The sequence below is a fragment of the Lolium perenne genome, chromosome 3 (assembly GCF_019359855.2).
Source record: "Lolium perenne isolate Kyuss_39 chromosome 3, Kyuss_2.0, whole genome shotgun sequence".
NCBI lineage: Eukaryota > Viridiplantae > Streptophyta > Magnoliopsida > Poales > Poaceae > Lolium > Lolium perenne.
The window spans coordinates 78910251-78923791 of record NC_067246.2 but is presented as its reverse complement, the minus strand read 5'-3'; positions in this window follow the sequence as shown (position 1 = coordinate 78923791).

The window sequence follows — 13541 nt, the reverse complement described above, 5'->3', positions numbered from 1 at the left end:
AGTCCATGGGTTGGGCAATTCTTTACCAAAGATTTCATTCTCTCCCATGCTTGAGCAACATGTTCATTATCTAATTGCTTGAAATTCATTATGCTACTTCTCAAAGATATAATTTTAGCGGGAGGATAATATCTACCAATAAAAGCATCCTTACATTTAGTCCATGAATCAATACTATTTCTAGGCAGAGATAGCAACCAATCTTTAGCTCTTCCTCTTAAGGAGAAAGGAAACAATTTCAATTTTATAATGTCACCATCTACATCCTTATACTTTTGCATTTCACATAGGTCAACAAAATTATTAAGATGGGCAGCAGCATCATCAGAACTAACACCAGAAAATTGCTCTCTCATAACAAGATTCAGTAAAGCAGGTTTAATTTCAAAGAATTCTGCTGTAGTAGCAGGTGGAGCAATAGGTGTGCATAAGAAATCATTATTATTTGTGCTAGTGAAGTCACACAACTTAGTATTCTCAACAGTACCCATTTTAGCAGTAGTAAATAAAGTAAACTAGATAAAGTAAATGCAAGTAACTAATTTTTTTGTGTTTTCGATATAGAGAACAAGACAGTAAATAAAGTAAAACTAGCAACTAATTTTTTTGTGTTTTGTTTTAGTGCAGCAAACAAAGTAGTAAAATAAAATAAAGTAAAACAAAGCAAGACAAAAACAAAGTAAGGAGATTGGAAGTGGAAGACTCCCCTTGCAGCGTGTCTTGATCTCCCCGGCAACGGCGCCAGAAAAAAATGCTTGATGGCGTGTAGTTGACACGTCCGTTGGGAACCCCAAGAGGAAGGTATGATGTGCACAGCAGCAAGTTTTCCCTCAGTAAGAAACCAAGGTTATCGAACCAGTAGGAGCCAAGAAGCACGTTGAAGGTTGATGGTGGCGGAGTGTAGTGCGGCGCAACACCAGGGATTCCGGCGCCAACGTGGAACCTGGACAACACAATCACAGTTCTTTGCCCCAACGTAACAGCGAGGTTGTCAATCTCACCGGCTTGCTGTAACAAAGGATTAGATGTATAGTGTGGATGATGATGATTGTTTGCGAAGAACAGTAAAGAACAATTGCAGTAGATTGTATTTCAGATGTAAAGAATAGGACCGGGGTCCACAGTTCACTAGTGGTGTCTCTCCCATAAGATAAACAGATGTTGGGTGAACGAATTACAGTTGGGCAACTGACAAATAAAGAAGGCATAACAATGCACATACATATATCATGATGAGTACTATGAGATTCAATCAGGGCATTACAACAAAGTACATAGACCGCTATCCAGCATGCATCTATGCCTAAAAAGTCCACCTTCAGGTTATCATCCGAACCCCCTCCAGTATTAAGTTGTAAACAACAGACAATTGCATTAAGTATGGTGCGTAATGTAATCAACACAAATATCCTTAGACAAAGCATCGATGTTTTATCCCTAGTAGCAACAGCACATCCACAACCTTAGAACTTTCTGTCACTGTCCCAGATTTAATGGAGGCATGAACCCACTATCGAGCATAAATACTCCCTCTTGGAGTCACAAGTATCAACTTGGCCAGAGCCTCTACTAGCAACGGAGAGCATGCAAGAACATAAATAACATATATGATAGATTGATAATCAACTTGAGATAGTATTCAATATTCATCGGATCCCCACAAACACAACATGTAGCATTACAAATAGATGATCTTGATCATGATAGGCAGCTCACAAGATCTAACATGATAGCACAATGAGGAGAAGACAACCATCTAGCTACTGCTATGGACCCATAGTCCAGGGGTGGACTACTCACACATCGATCCGGAGGCGATCATGGCGATGAAGAGACCTCCGGGAGATGATTCCCCTCTCCGGCAGGGTGCCGGAGGCGATCTCCTGAATCCCCCGAGATGGGATTGGCGGCGGCGGCGTCTCTGGAAGGTTTTCCGTATCGTGGCTCTCGGTACTGGGGTTTTCGCGACGAAAACTATATGTAGGCGGAAGGGTAGGTCAGGGGGCCACACGAGGGCCCCACACAACAGGCCGGCGCGGCCAAGGCCCAGGCTGCGCCGCCCTAGTATGTGGCCGCCTCGTGGCCCCACTTCGTTTCCTCTTCGGACTTCTGGAAGCTTCGTGGAAAAATAGGACCCTAGGCGTTGATTTCGTCCAATTCCGAGAATATTTCCTTACTAGGATTTCTGAAACCAAAAACAGCAGAAAACGGCAACTGGCTCTTCGGCATCTCGTCAATAGGTTAGTGCCAGAAAATGCATAATAATGACATATAATGTGTATAAAACATGTGAGTATCATCATAAAAGTAGCATGAAACATAAGAAATTATAGATACGTTTGGGACGTATCAACGACATTCCACCGAGAGGGCCCAGAGTATATCTATCCGTCATCGGGATGGACAAATCCCACTCTTGATCCATATGCCTCAACTCACACTTTCCGAATACTCAATCCCATCTTTATAACCACTCATTTACGCAATGGCGTTTGATGTAATCAAAGCATCCTTCCGGTGTAAGTGATTTACATGATCTCATGGTCGAAGGACTAGGTAACTATGTATCGAAAGCTTATAGCAAGTTGAACTTAATGACTTGATCTCATGCTATGCTTACTATGGGTGTGTCCATCACATCATTCACCTAATGATATGATCTTGTTATTAATAACATCCGACGTTCATGATCAGTAAACCATTATCATCTATTAATCAACAAGCTAGTTAAATGAGAGGTTTACTAGGGACGCTGGTTATTTATACAACACACATGTATTAATGTTTCTGGTTAATACAATTATAGCATGGACTATAAACATGTATCATGAACACTAAGATATAACAATAACTATTTTATTATTGCCTCTCGGGCATATCTCCAACAGTCTCCCACTTGCACTTGAGTCAATAATCTAGTTTACATTTTTAAAGATATAACACCTTGGCCTTCTGGTGCTTATCATGTTTTGCTCACGGGGAAGGTTTCAGTCAGATCTGACACGCTCAGAAACGTATGTATTTTGATATCCATTTGCGACTAAACGCATCACTCATTTTCCAAATGAGTCGGCATTAATCATATATGTTTAGTCTTCTGGTGGAACCTTAATTTCGCGGTCTAAAATATGTCACTAATATTATCACACACAATATAGCTGCAAAGTTCTGACACTATCGGAACTACACCAAGTTCTCAAAGAACTCCTCGACTTAAACATCCTCGGTCATTGTTAAAACAATGACATACTCTGCCTTCGTTTGTAGAATCCGTCACAATATTTAGAACTCATCTAAATCTAGGATAGACTTCTTCTAGCTCATTGTGCTACCTTTTAAACAACACTTAGCCTAATTGAGATTGAAATTTTATTTTTATATGTGACCAAACTAATATCGGTGCAACACCTTACAGCGATTTGTTTGTCATTACCCTATACAAAACTATATATATATATAGGATAAATACTTCCTACCCCTGGGTGTAGTTACACTCATGTCTAATATACTACCATACGGAAGTATCTATGATACTTTATCGGTTTGAGTATGTTCGTATACTATATCTAAGATACTCCAAATAAAGTTTTGTGAAAAAAATGCAAGTGAACCCATAGTTTGCACTATATATCCGAAATACATGCATATGTATACTTATAAAATTAGTCTACGTAAAAAATGTACATACTGCCTGCAAAGTAGTATATATACTTCCAAAATAGTTTTATATACTTCATACTACATGTACATACTATCCGGTATGATAGATACTCTCTAGATTATGAGAAACACGCGTGGGTGTAACTACACCCGGGTGTAGTATGAATATGTCCTATATATATATATATATATATATATATATATATATTATTATTATTATTATTATTATATATATATATCTTTGGTTCTTCTAAAGCACTCAGGGATATTTTTACTATTGTCCAATGATCATTACATGAATTATTCTGGTATATGCTCGTAACACTTTAGAGCACATGACATCTGATTTTGTACATATTATTCGTGATCTAAAATCACTCATGTGTTTTTACTCATCGAGTTTCAAATACACTCAAGTCTTGTTAAACCTTCACATGGAAAAGAACACCTTCTTAATATTTTTATATTGAACTACTTCAATATTCATTCTATGTACTTTAACTTAAACTTATTATGTATTTCAATCTATCTTCATAGATCTTGACACTAAATATATTTCAGTCCATATCCTTTCATTGAAGTTAATTCTCAATGAAACCTTTTAATCACATCAAGTATATAATTACATCATTTATAATCAATGATATGTCATCCACATATAATATTATAACTATGTCTCAGCGCTCCCACTTAATTTGTTGCAAATGCAAGCATCTTCATCGTTTCTGATGAAATCAAAACTCTTTGATTATTTCATTCGGTGAAGATTCCAACTCCGTGATACTTACTTCATCCAGTGAAGTTTGTATAACTATCTAGTATTCCATGGACTAGAAAAACTCTTTGGTTTGTATCTAGTATACATCCTTCATACACACTTCTGGTAAGGAATGTATTTCTGCCATCCTACTATCATATCTCATAAAAGAAATATGTAGCGATTACTAGAATATTCCACATAGACTATAATCATCGCTACGGAAGATCTAATCTTATCGTAGTCAACTCTTTGAACTTTGTCGTAAACAACTTTTTGACAAGTCAAGCTTCTTCAAGGATATTCCATCCAAGTCCATCATATTTATAGATCCATTTACTTTCAAAAAGTATTCACCTATCTTGGATTTCATGGCGCATAGTCATTTAACGGAGTCAGGCCCATCATAACTTCTTTGTATGTAGTTGGTTTATCATTGTTCAAAATCAATCCTCTGTCCACAAATCAATTATTTGATCACAAAGTAAACCACATCTAAAAGGTTCAATGGGCACTTTGATCTCCATGACTATAAAACTTTGTAGACATGGGAGCCATGATCTTCGTGGCCGCTTCCGGAACCATTTCCGATGCTGCGCTACTCCGATCATCATGCTTAGGTTCATGAACCTTATCAAGTTCCATTGTTCTCCCACTCAAATACTTCGCTAGAAAACAATTTCTTGGAAATAAGCAAGTAACATTAACAAACACTTTTGTCTTTTACTTCATAGTGGAAAGAATTCCCAATTTGTTCTCTGGGACAACAACAAAGACATTCATCCGGTTTTGGTTGTAAACTCATTTACTTATGCTACGCATACCAAAATTTAAGAAAAGACTATTAGGGTTTATACCCATGCCATAACTCGTATGGTGTCATTTCAATGGATTATGATGATGCTCTATTCAATGTAAAAGCGGTAGTCTCTAAAGTATAATCCACAAAAATATAATGGCGTCATTTTATTTTATCTCATCATTAATCCAACAAGGTTTGGATACGTCTCTCGGATACTCCATCATCACTATGATACTCCAAGAAATGTGAGTTGTAGAACAATTTCATAACTCTCTTAGATGTTCGCTAAAACTCGTAATTCAAATATTTCCACCATAATCCAATCATAGATATTTGACTTTTCTATTACGATGATTTCCACTTCATGCTGAAATTTATTTGAATCCATTCAAATGTTCAAACTTCTTCCTTATCGAATAAATATATCCACATATATATACTCAATTCATTGTTGGTAGTTTTCATGAAGTAGAAGAATCTCCCGCACACAACTATGCCCAGTGAACCACATACATCATCATGTATGTTTCCACTAAATTAATTTCCTGTTCAACTCTTGGCCTATGAATGGTATTTCAGTCATTCTCTTTAGAAGAGATTTGCAAGCGCCAAACGATTCAAAAATCAAATGACTCCAAAAATCCATTTGCATGGAGTTCCTTCATGCGTTCCTTTCTAACATGACCAAAATGGCGGTTCCACTAATAAGTGGAATTCACATCATTTGCCTTATGGCATTTTAGCATCAGTGTTATGCATGTGTGCTTCACCATAAAGATTTATAATAACTTATCCATCGTACATGTGATACGTCTCAAACGTATCTATAATTTCTTATGTTCCATGCTAGTTATATGACAATACACACATGTTTTATATACACTTTATATCATTTTGATGCATTTTCCAGCACTAACCTATTAACAAGATGCCGAAGCGCCAGTTCCTGTTTTCTGCTGTTTTTGGTTTCAGAAATCCTACACAGAAAATATTCTCGGAATTGGACGAAACAAAAGCCCACGGTCTTATTTTCCACGGAGCCTTCCAGAAGTCCGAAGAGGAGACGAAGAGGTGCGACGAGGCGGCCACACCATAGGGAGGCGCGGCCCCACCCCTGGCCGCGCCGCCTTATGGGGTGCGCCCCTCGAGCATCCCCCGACTCTGCCCCTTCGCCTATATAATCTCTCCGTCGCAAAAACCCTATCACCGAGAGCCACGATACGAGAAAAGTTCCAGAGACGCCACCGCCGCCAATCCCATCTCGAGGGATTCTGAAGATCGCCTCCGGCACCCTGCCGGAGAGGGGAATCATCACCGGAGGGCTCTACATCACCATGCCCGCCTCCGGATTGATGCGTGAGTAGTTCATCCTTGGACTATGGGTCCATAGCAGTAGCTAGATGGTTGTCTTCTCCTCTTGTGCTATCATGTTTAGATCTTGTGAGCTGCCTATCATGATCAAGATCATCTATCTGTAATGCTACATGTTATGTTTGTTGGAATCCGATGAATATAGAATACTATGTCAAGTTGATTAATTGATCTATCATATATGTGTTGTTTATGATCTTGCATGCTCTCCGTTGCTAGTAGAGGCTCTGGCCAAGTTGATACTTGTGACTCCAAGAGGGAGTATCTTTACTATTATATTGCAGTTGGGGATGGTGTGCACTTTGACATCAAACATTGGAGCAATCACAACCGTGCAATTTTCCATCAATGGAATCAGATCTTCCGCATGTTTAATAGCCAAAAGTGGTGACACATCGTCCATATCCCGCCCGCAAATCACACAATTAATTAATTAGGAAAGATATATTTTCTTGCTCAAAAAAGAAAGTCCCACAATCATCTGAGTAGAAAACAAAATTGGGAGCAGATCCCGGACAGGGCTTGCCTGCTCCCCGCCGCTGCTCCCATCCGTGCACCCCGACGATAATTATCGAACGGATTCCGTCTACTGTGTCCCGTGTGGGTTTTTCCTACCGAAGAAAAAGCAAAATTACTGGTGATAATTCTTTAGGTAATACACGCAGGTTTTTAAAACTCATCGATGAGAATAATCTCCTTCCTACTGGAGTTCGTTCGCCGTGGCCATGGCCGTGTGTCACCGGCGTCGGCCACGCTTCTGGTCAATTCCACGCTAGAACGATGGTTCGCGGTTGACTCCTTGAACTACAACTAGGCCGTTAGCGCGCCGTCTGCCGGCACTGCTGTCATGGGTGACACCGCCGCCGATATCCTTGCCGACAGTGTGCAGCGTAGCTCGATCGTTCGCGAGCTGTTTGGGACTGCCGCTGTCGCCGCCACTGCCGCCGACAACGCCCTTCGTGACTCCACATAGAGCAGCTGGGCCGTTATTGCTCCGTTTGCCGGCATTGATGCGGTCGCCGCCGACTATGTCTTTCCCGACTCGGCGTAGTGACGACGTCCTTCCCAATTCCACGCAATGTAGGAGGCCATTGGTGCGCAACTTTGCAGTGCTTCCATCGTGGTCACCGCCGACAATGTCCTTCCGGACATGATGTCTACGGGTGCTTCCATTCTTGTAGACAGTGTTGGGCCTCCAAGAGCAGAGGTTTGTAGAACAGCAGAAAGTTTCCCTTAAGTGGATCACCCAAGGTTTATCGAACTCAGGGAGGAAGAGGTCAAAGATATCCCTCCCAAGCAACCCTGCGATCACAATACAAGAAGTCTCTTGTGTCCCCAACACACCTAATACACTTGTCAGATGTATAGATGCACTAGTTCGGCGAAGAGATAGTGAAATACAAGTGGTATGAATGAATATGAGCAGTAGTAACGGCGCCAGAAAAGTGCTTGCTGGCGTGCAGTTGATGGTAGTAATATTGCAGGAAGTAAAGATGCAGTAAAACAGTAAACAAGCGATGATTGCAGTATTTGGAAACAAGGCCTAGGGATTATACTTTCACTAGTGGACACTCTCAACATTGATCACATAATAAATAAGTTCTCTTCCTTTGTGCTACATATACTCTTGTTTGATAATGAACACCATTCGTTGTGTAGGGCTACAAGAGCACCTCAATGCCGGAGTTAACAAGCTCCACAACATTCGACATTCATATTTAAGTAACCTTTAGAGCATAATAGATCTTTGCAATTTAAACCGAGTACTAACATAGCATGCACACTGTCACCATCACACTACGAAGGGGGAATAAATCACATCAATACTATCATAGTAATAATTAACTCCATAACCTACAAGAGATTATGATCATAGCCTACGCCAAGTACTACACGATGCACACACTGTCACCATTACACCGTGAAGGAGGAATAGACTACTTTAATAACATCACAAGAGTAGCACATAGATGAATAGTGATACAAAACTCATATGAATCTCAATCATTGTCGTCGTGGTGAACGAGCAGATGCCATAGGATGGCTTAGATTGGGGCCGAATGGACGCAAGAGGATTCGGGGGAGGGTTTGCGATCAGGTGGGAAGAGATTCCGGATGGTTTCCTCAAGAACTTGGCCAAGGCCAGAAGTTGAAGAAGAAAGACACAAGGAAGAACTCCCTCTAGATCACCATGTTCATAGATTCACGCAAGTTACAGGCTCTGCCTTCCTACATACACGCGTACATACTTGCCCGTGAAGATGGGCTGCCCCCTCTCCTTATATAGGGGAGAGGGTGGCTTACACTGCAAGAAACCCTAATGGCATCTTTGACTGGACAAACTACTTTACAGAGTTACTGTACAAAGCTACTTTAATCAAGCTCGTACAAAGCTACTTTAATCATAGATGACACCGGGGCCTTCTTTTATCATAGAAGCCGACGTCCCGGCTTCTTTCTCCGTCACCTCTCTCTTTGGCGCCAGGGCTCTGAATAAAGTTACTTGGCGTAGCTCATCCTTGTCTTCTTGCTCTGAAGAGAATCTTTGACCAGTCCTGCCGACAGGCTCTCCTTTCCGGTATCTTTTATACCGGGTCCCGGCATACCCCTTTGGGGATACCGGCTTAGCCTTGCTCTCCCGGATTCCTTCTAGGCTTCCGGCAAGAACATTAAACCGGTATCTCGATGGCTCAAACCATCCGGTTTGGCATGCCTTTGGCATACCGGGGGTTATCCCCCCAACATTAGTCCCCGAAGCTGGTATAGCCTGGAGGATTTTATCCTACAGACCATGCCAGGTTTTCATCTTTCTAAGATACCGGTTTAGTCACTCATCTCTTGAGCTTAGTTCCGGCACCTTTACCCTTGTTCCTTTTCTTCTCTTTACAAGGCTCGTTCCGGCATCTCTTTTTTCCGGCACCACGTGTCTCTGCTCCTTCCTCGGCGAAGTCGAGAATATATCGGGCCCCGCGCCTGTCAGTGACATGCGCACTGTAACTGACGCGCCAGTGCCCGCTGTCACATCGTTTCGACTCCCGCGCACGCATTTAATGCACCGCAGCGGATCCCACTACCTCTTCGGGATCCCGCGTGCGCCTCCGTGTGGCCTCCGTTTTCGCGCGTGTATCCGTTCGCCACGTGGCGGCCCAAGGTGCGAACCGTCGCAGGCCGCGAGGCGAACCGCCGCGGCCCAGCGGTTTGCTGCCCACTTTCTCTCTCTTATATAAGCACAACTGCCCGTTCCCCTTCATCTTCTTCGCATTCTCCTCCTTCGCGCACAGAGCTCCACGCCTCTGCGCCTCCGCCGCTCTCCGTCCGCCGTCGCCCGTTCAAGCTCCGGCGCCCGGCGAACTTACGCCGCCCCTCCGCCGAACTTCGCCGTGCGGAGTTCTTTGGCAGCACCTTCCTCGCGTCCGCCGCATTCGTGCTTCTTCGCGAGCTTTTCCGCTTCGCCATCGACGGAGCTCGCCGGCGACCGCAGAGCCGCTCCACCGCCAGCAAACACTCCCCTCAGCGTCCGCGCCGCTCAAGGTTGGTATCAATTTTGCTTTACTCGCCGTTCGCTTGCTTTCCAGATCTTGAGCCTTTGGTGTTCTTATTTGCTCCTTTTCTTTGGTTTTCTTCTTACTCGTAGATCTTCACACGGGGTTGAAGTTTGGGATTCCTGTTTCTCCGCCCATCCTTGCGATGTCTGACGAGGGATCTTCCTCTGCATCGTCTTCTTCTCTTTCTCTCAAGCGCCGTAGACCTTCTCCCGGTGAATCTACGGCCTCAGATCCAACGGAAACCGATTCCGGCAACCAGCAGGAATCCGGTGACCCCCAAGAGTCCGGCGGCCACCTAGAATCCGGTAGCTTTAGCCAAGCTTCCGGTAGCCAAGAGGCCAGTGGCTCTGGTCAAGCCTCTAGCAGCTCCAGCCAATCTTCCGGCGAGGAGCCTTCCCCAACCACCCGCGGAGCCTGGATGGGCTCCTACGTTACTGAGTTTGAGATCGATTGGTTGTACCGGTCTCGGAGGATTCCGGAAGGAGTTGCCTGCCGGATTCCGGATAACGAGATCGAACCGGATCCGGAAGACGACGAGCATGTTGTTTTTCTCGCTCACTTTGAGCGCGGCTTCGGCCTTCCTGCCTCTACTTTTTTCCGGGATTTCCTGGATTTCTACGATCTCCAACCTCACCACCTTCCTGGCAACGCCCTTTTCTATCTTTCTTGTTATGCCACCTTCATGGAGGCTTACATCGGCATTCGTCCCACTCGTGAGACGTTTGCCCGTTTCTTCAACCTGCGGATCAACTCCGTCCAGGGCAAGGAGATCCCCAAGCCCAAGCCGCCCGTGCAGTGCGGCTCCTGCATCGTCGGCTCCCGCCAAGGGAGCACTTTTCTTAAGCTTTCCGGCCTCGAGTCTTGCCGCACCTGGCAAGGAACTTTCTTTTACGTGAAGAACACCGGCCGCGCTGATCGCATCAATCTTCCTCCATATCAAGCGGGGCCCCCCAGTAGAACCAACTGGAGCTACAACCCAAGGACGGAACACGCCGAAACAAACCGGGTAGTGCGTTTCTTGGCCTCTCTGAAGAAGGAGACCAACATCTGTTCTGACGATATCATCCGGACTTTCATATCGCGCCGGGTGCTTCCTCGAAGCGCCGCGCACATAGGATGAGCGAGATGTATGGCCCGTGCGATCCTACCAAGATCACAAAGCCGCGCTCTCAGCAAGAAAGACGTTGTTCTCAAGGCCAAGCAGATTTGTCAAACTGCTATGCCTTTTGCGTGGGAATGGGGCCTCCTTCCCCTCAGTTTCTCTAACCGTCCGACCCAAGAAGTAAGAGATTGCGCAATTTGGGGTTGTCTTTGCCGGTAAGTTTCTGCTTTTGCCAACCATCTTTTTTACCTTGTTTCAGGCCAGGGACCGCTTCCCCTCTATCCAGGCAGAGCCGCGAGGACCTCTCCGGAAGCGTGCCTTTGACTCCTTCGACCCGGATCCCTACATCTTTTGGAAGGATCTGAAGATGGGGAAGACTCCGGCTGCTCGCCTTGGCCGGGACCCGCCGGAGCCCACCGGAAATCCGGAGGAGCTGGTTGTGCTCGAGGTATTTTCTTTTCCGGCTTCTTATACTTTGCCATTATCGCTTTCTTGCGAATTGCTTCTTAGCCATATCCAACTCACAGATCCACGAGCGCGTGCCGCCCCTGCGTGCCGAGGCCGGCACTGAGTTTGTGGACAAACTCATGGCCCAGGGCCAGAAGAACAAGCAGCCGGCATCCACTGCCGGCTCCAGCCATGCTCCTCCCTCCAAGCGCTTCCGGACGGAGCCCGTGGGGGAGAAAGAAGTGGGCGTGCGCCGCTACGGGCGCAAAGCGATGCCAACCGCTTCCGGGTAATTTCATTTTCCGGCTTGCCTCCTTTTTTGCTAAGTTCTTTTTCCGGTTGCTTCTTCTCAACCACTTGTCTTTTTTCTTTTTCTCAGCCCCGCTCTCAAGCTTGGCCCAAGGCCATCGGGCTCTGAGGGATCCGCAAGGACCTCAACCCCTCCTCCTCGTTCAAGCCCGGCACCATCTGGTGCCGGCAACACCTCTGCCTCCCTTTCGGGGGGCACAACTAATTCGGGGCGTGCGGCCCCTTCACTGTCAGATCACCGCACGGAGGAGGATCTTTCCTTCCTCCCGGAACACCAAGACACCGGCGCCAGCAACACCGGCGCCGGAGAAGAAGAAGCTGCCGGGCGGGCGGAGCCTTTTGCTCCTCCCGTCCTCGAAAAGACAACCTCCGCGCCGGAATCTTCCGCGCCGGAAGGCTCCAAGACGGGTGACGCTCCTAGCGCTCCCCCTTCTCCACGCACCATCCTCATGCCTCCGCCTGAGGCTCCTCGCGCCCAGCCCTCCAAGGCCGCTCCTGGCGCGCCGCCGGCTAAGACTTCCGGGGCCTCTTCTACCGCGCCGCCGCCCAAGCCCTCCAAGCTCATCAAGGGGAAGGCGACGGCCTCCAGCGCCCCTTCGGGCGGCCAGCAGCCCTTGGTGCTGCACGTCTCCAAGGCTGCCAAAAGCGCCAGCATGAAGGCCACCGGCCTCCTCGGCCGCATTACGGAGTTTCAGCGCCAAGGCCGGGACCTGGGGCACCTCCTGCCGTACGCCCAAAAGTGGAACGCCGCGGACATCACTCCGGCGACCCGCGGCATGGGCAAGGATCGGCTGCCGGCACCTGATCCTGTCGGGGATCGGTGTTCTGAGGAGCACTTCATGCGGCTCCGGGCTGCCGTAAAAGAGCTTGACAGCGCGTGGTACGATTCCACGAACAATCTGACGGTATGTTCTATTAACTTTCAACCTTTGCCGGTTTCTTCGTTTCCGGTTCTGCTTTATCTTTTCCTTAGTTTCATGCCGGTTTCTCTCTTGTCTATCTTCCCAGTCCCCGAGTTTTGTGGTGAGAGCGCAGCTCTTAGCGCAAAACTTAACTTAAGTTTCTAGCGCAAAACCGGCACTGCCAGTCCCCGAGTTTCGGGTTAAACATCTTCTTCTTAACACATAATTTACCTTAGAAATGCGCAAAACCGGCACTGCCAGTCCCCGAGTTTCGGGTTAAGAACTTTGTTCTTAGCGCAAAACTTAACTTAGAAACGCAAAACCGGCACTGCCAGTCCCCGAGTTTCGGGTTAAGAACTTTGTTCTTAGCGCAAAATTTTACCTTATTTCTTCTTTTTCTTGAACAGGTCACCGCTGACACTCGGAAGGCCCTCTTCGAGGAGCTTTTATGGGAGCACCGGGAGCTCGCTGAGGCACATGACAAGTGCCAAGGTAAGTTTTTCGTTTCACCGGCATCTTTGCTACCGGAAACCTCTTTTCCTTGTGATATTTACAATTTCTGTTCAACAGTGATCCCGGAAGCTTCCATCGATGCTCTCAAGGAGCAGCTCGCCACGGCCCAACGTACTATTTTTTCCTTTCTCCT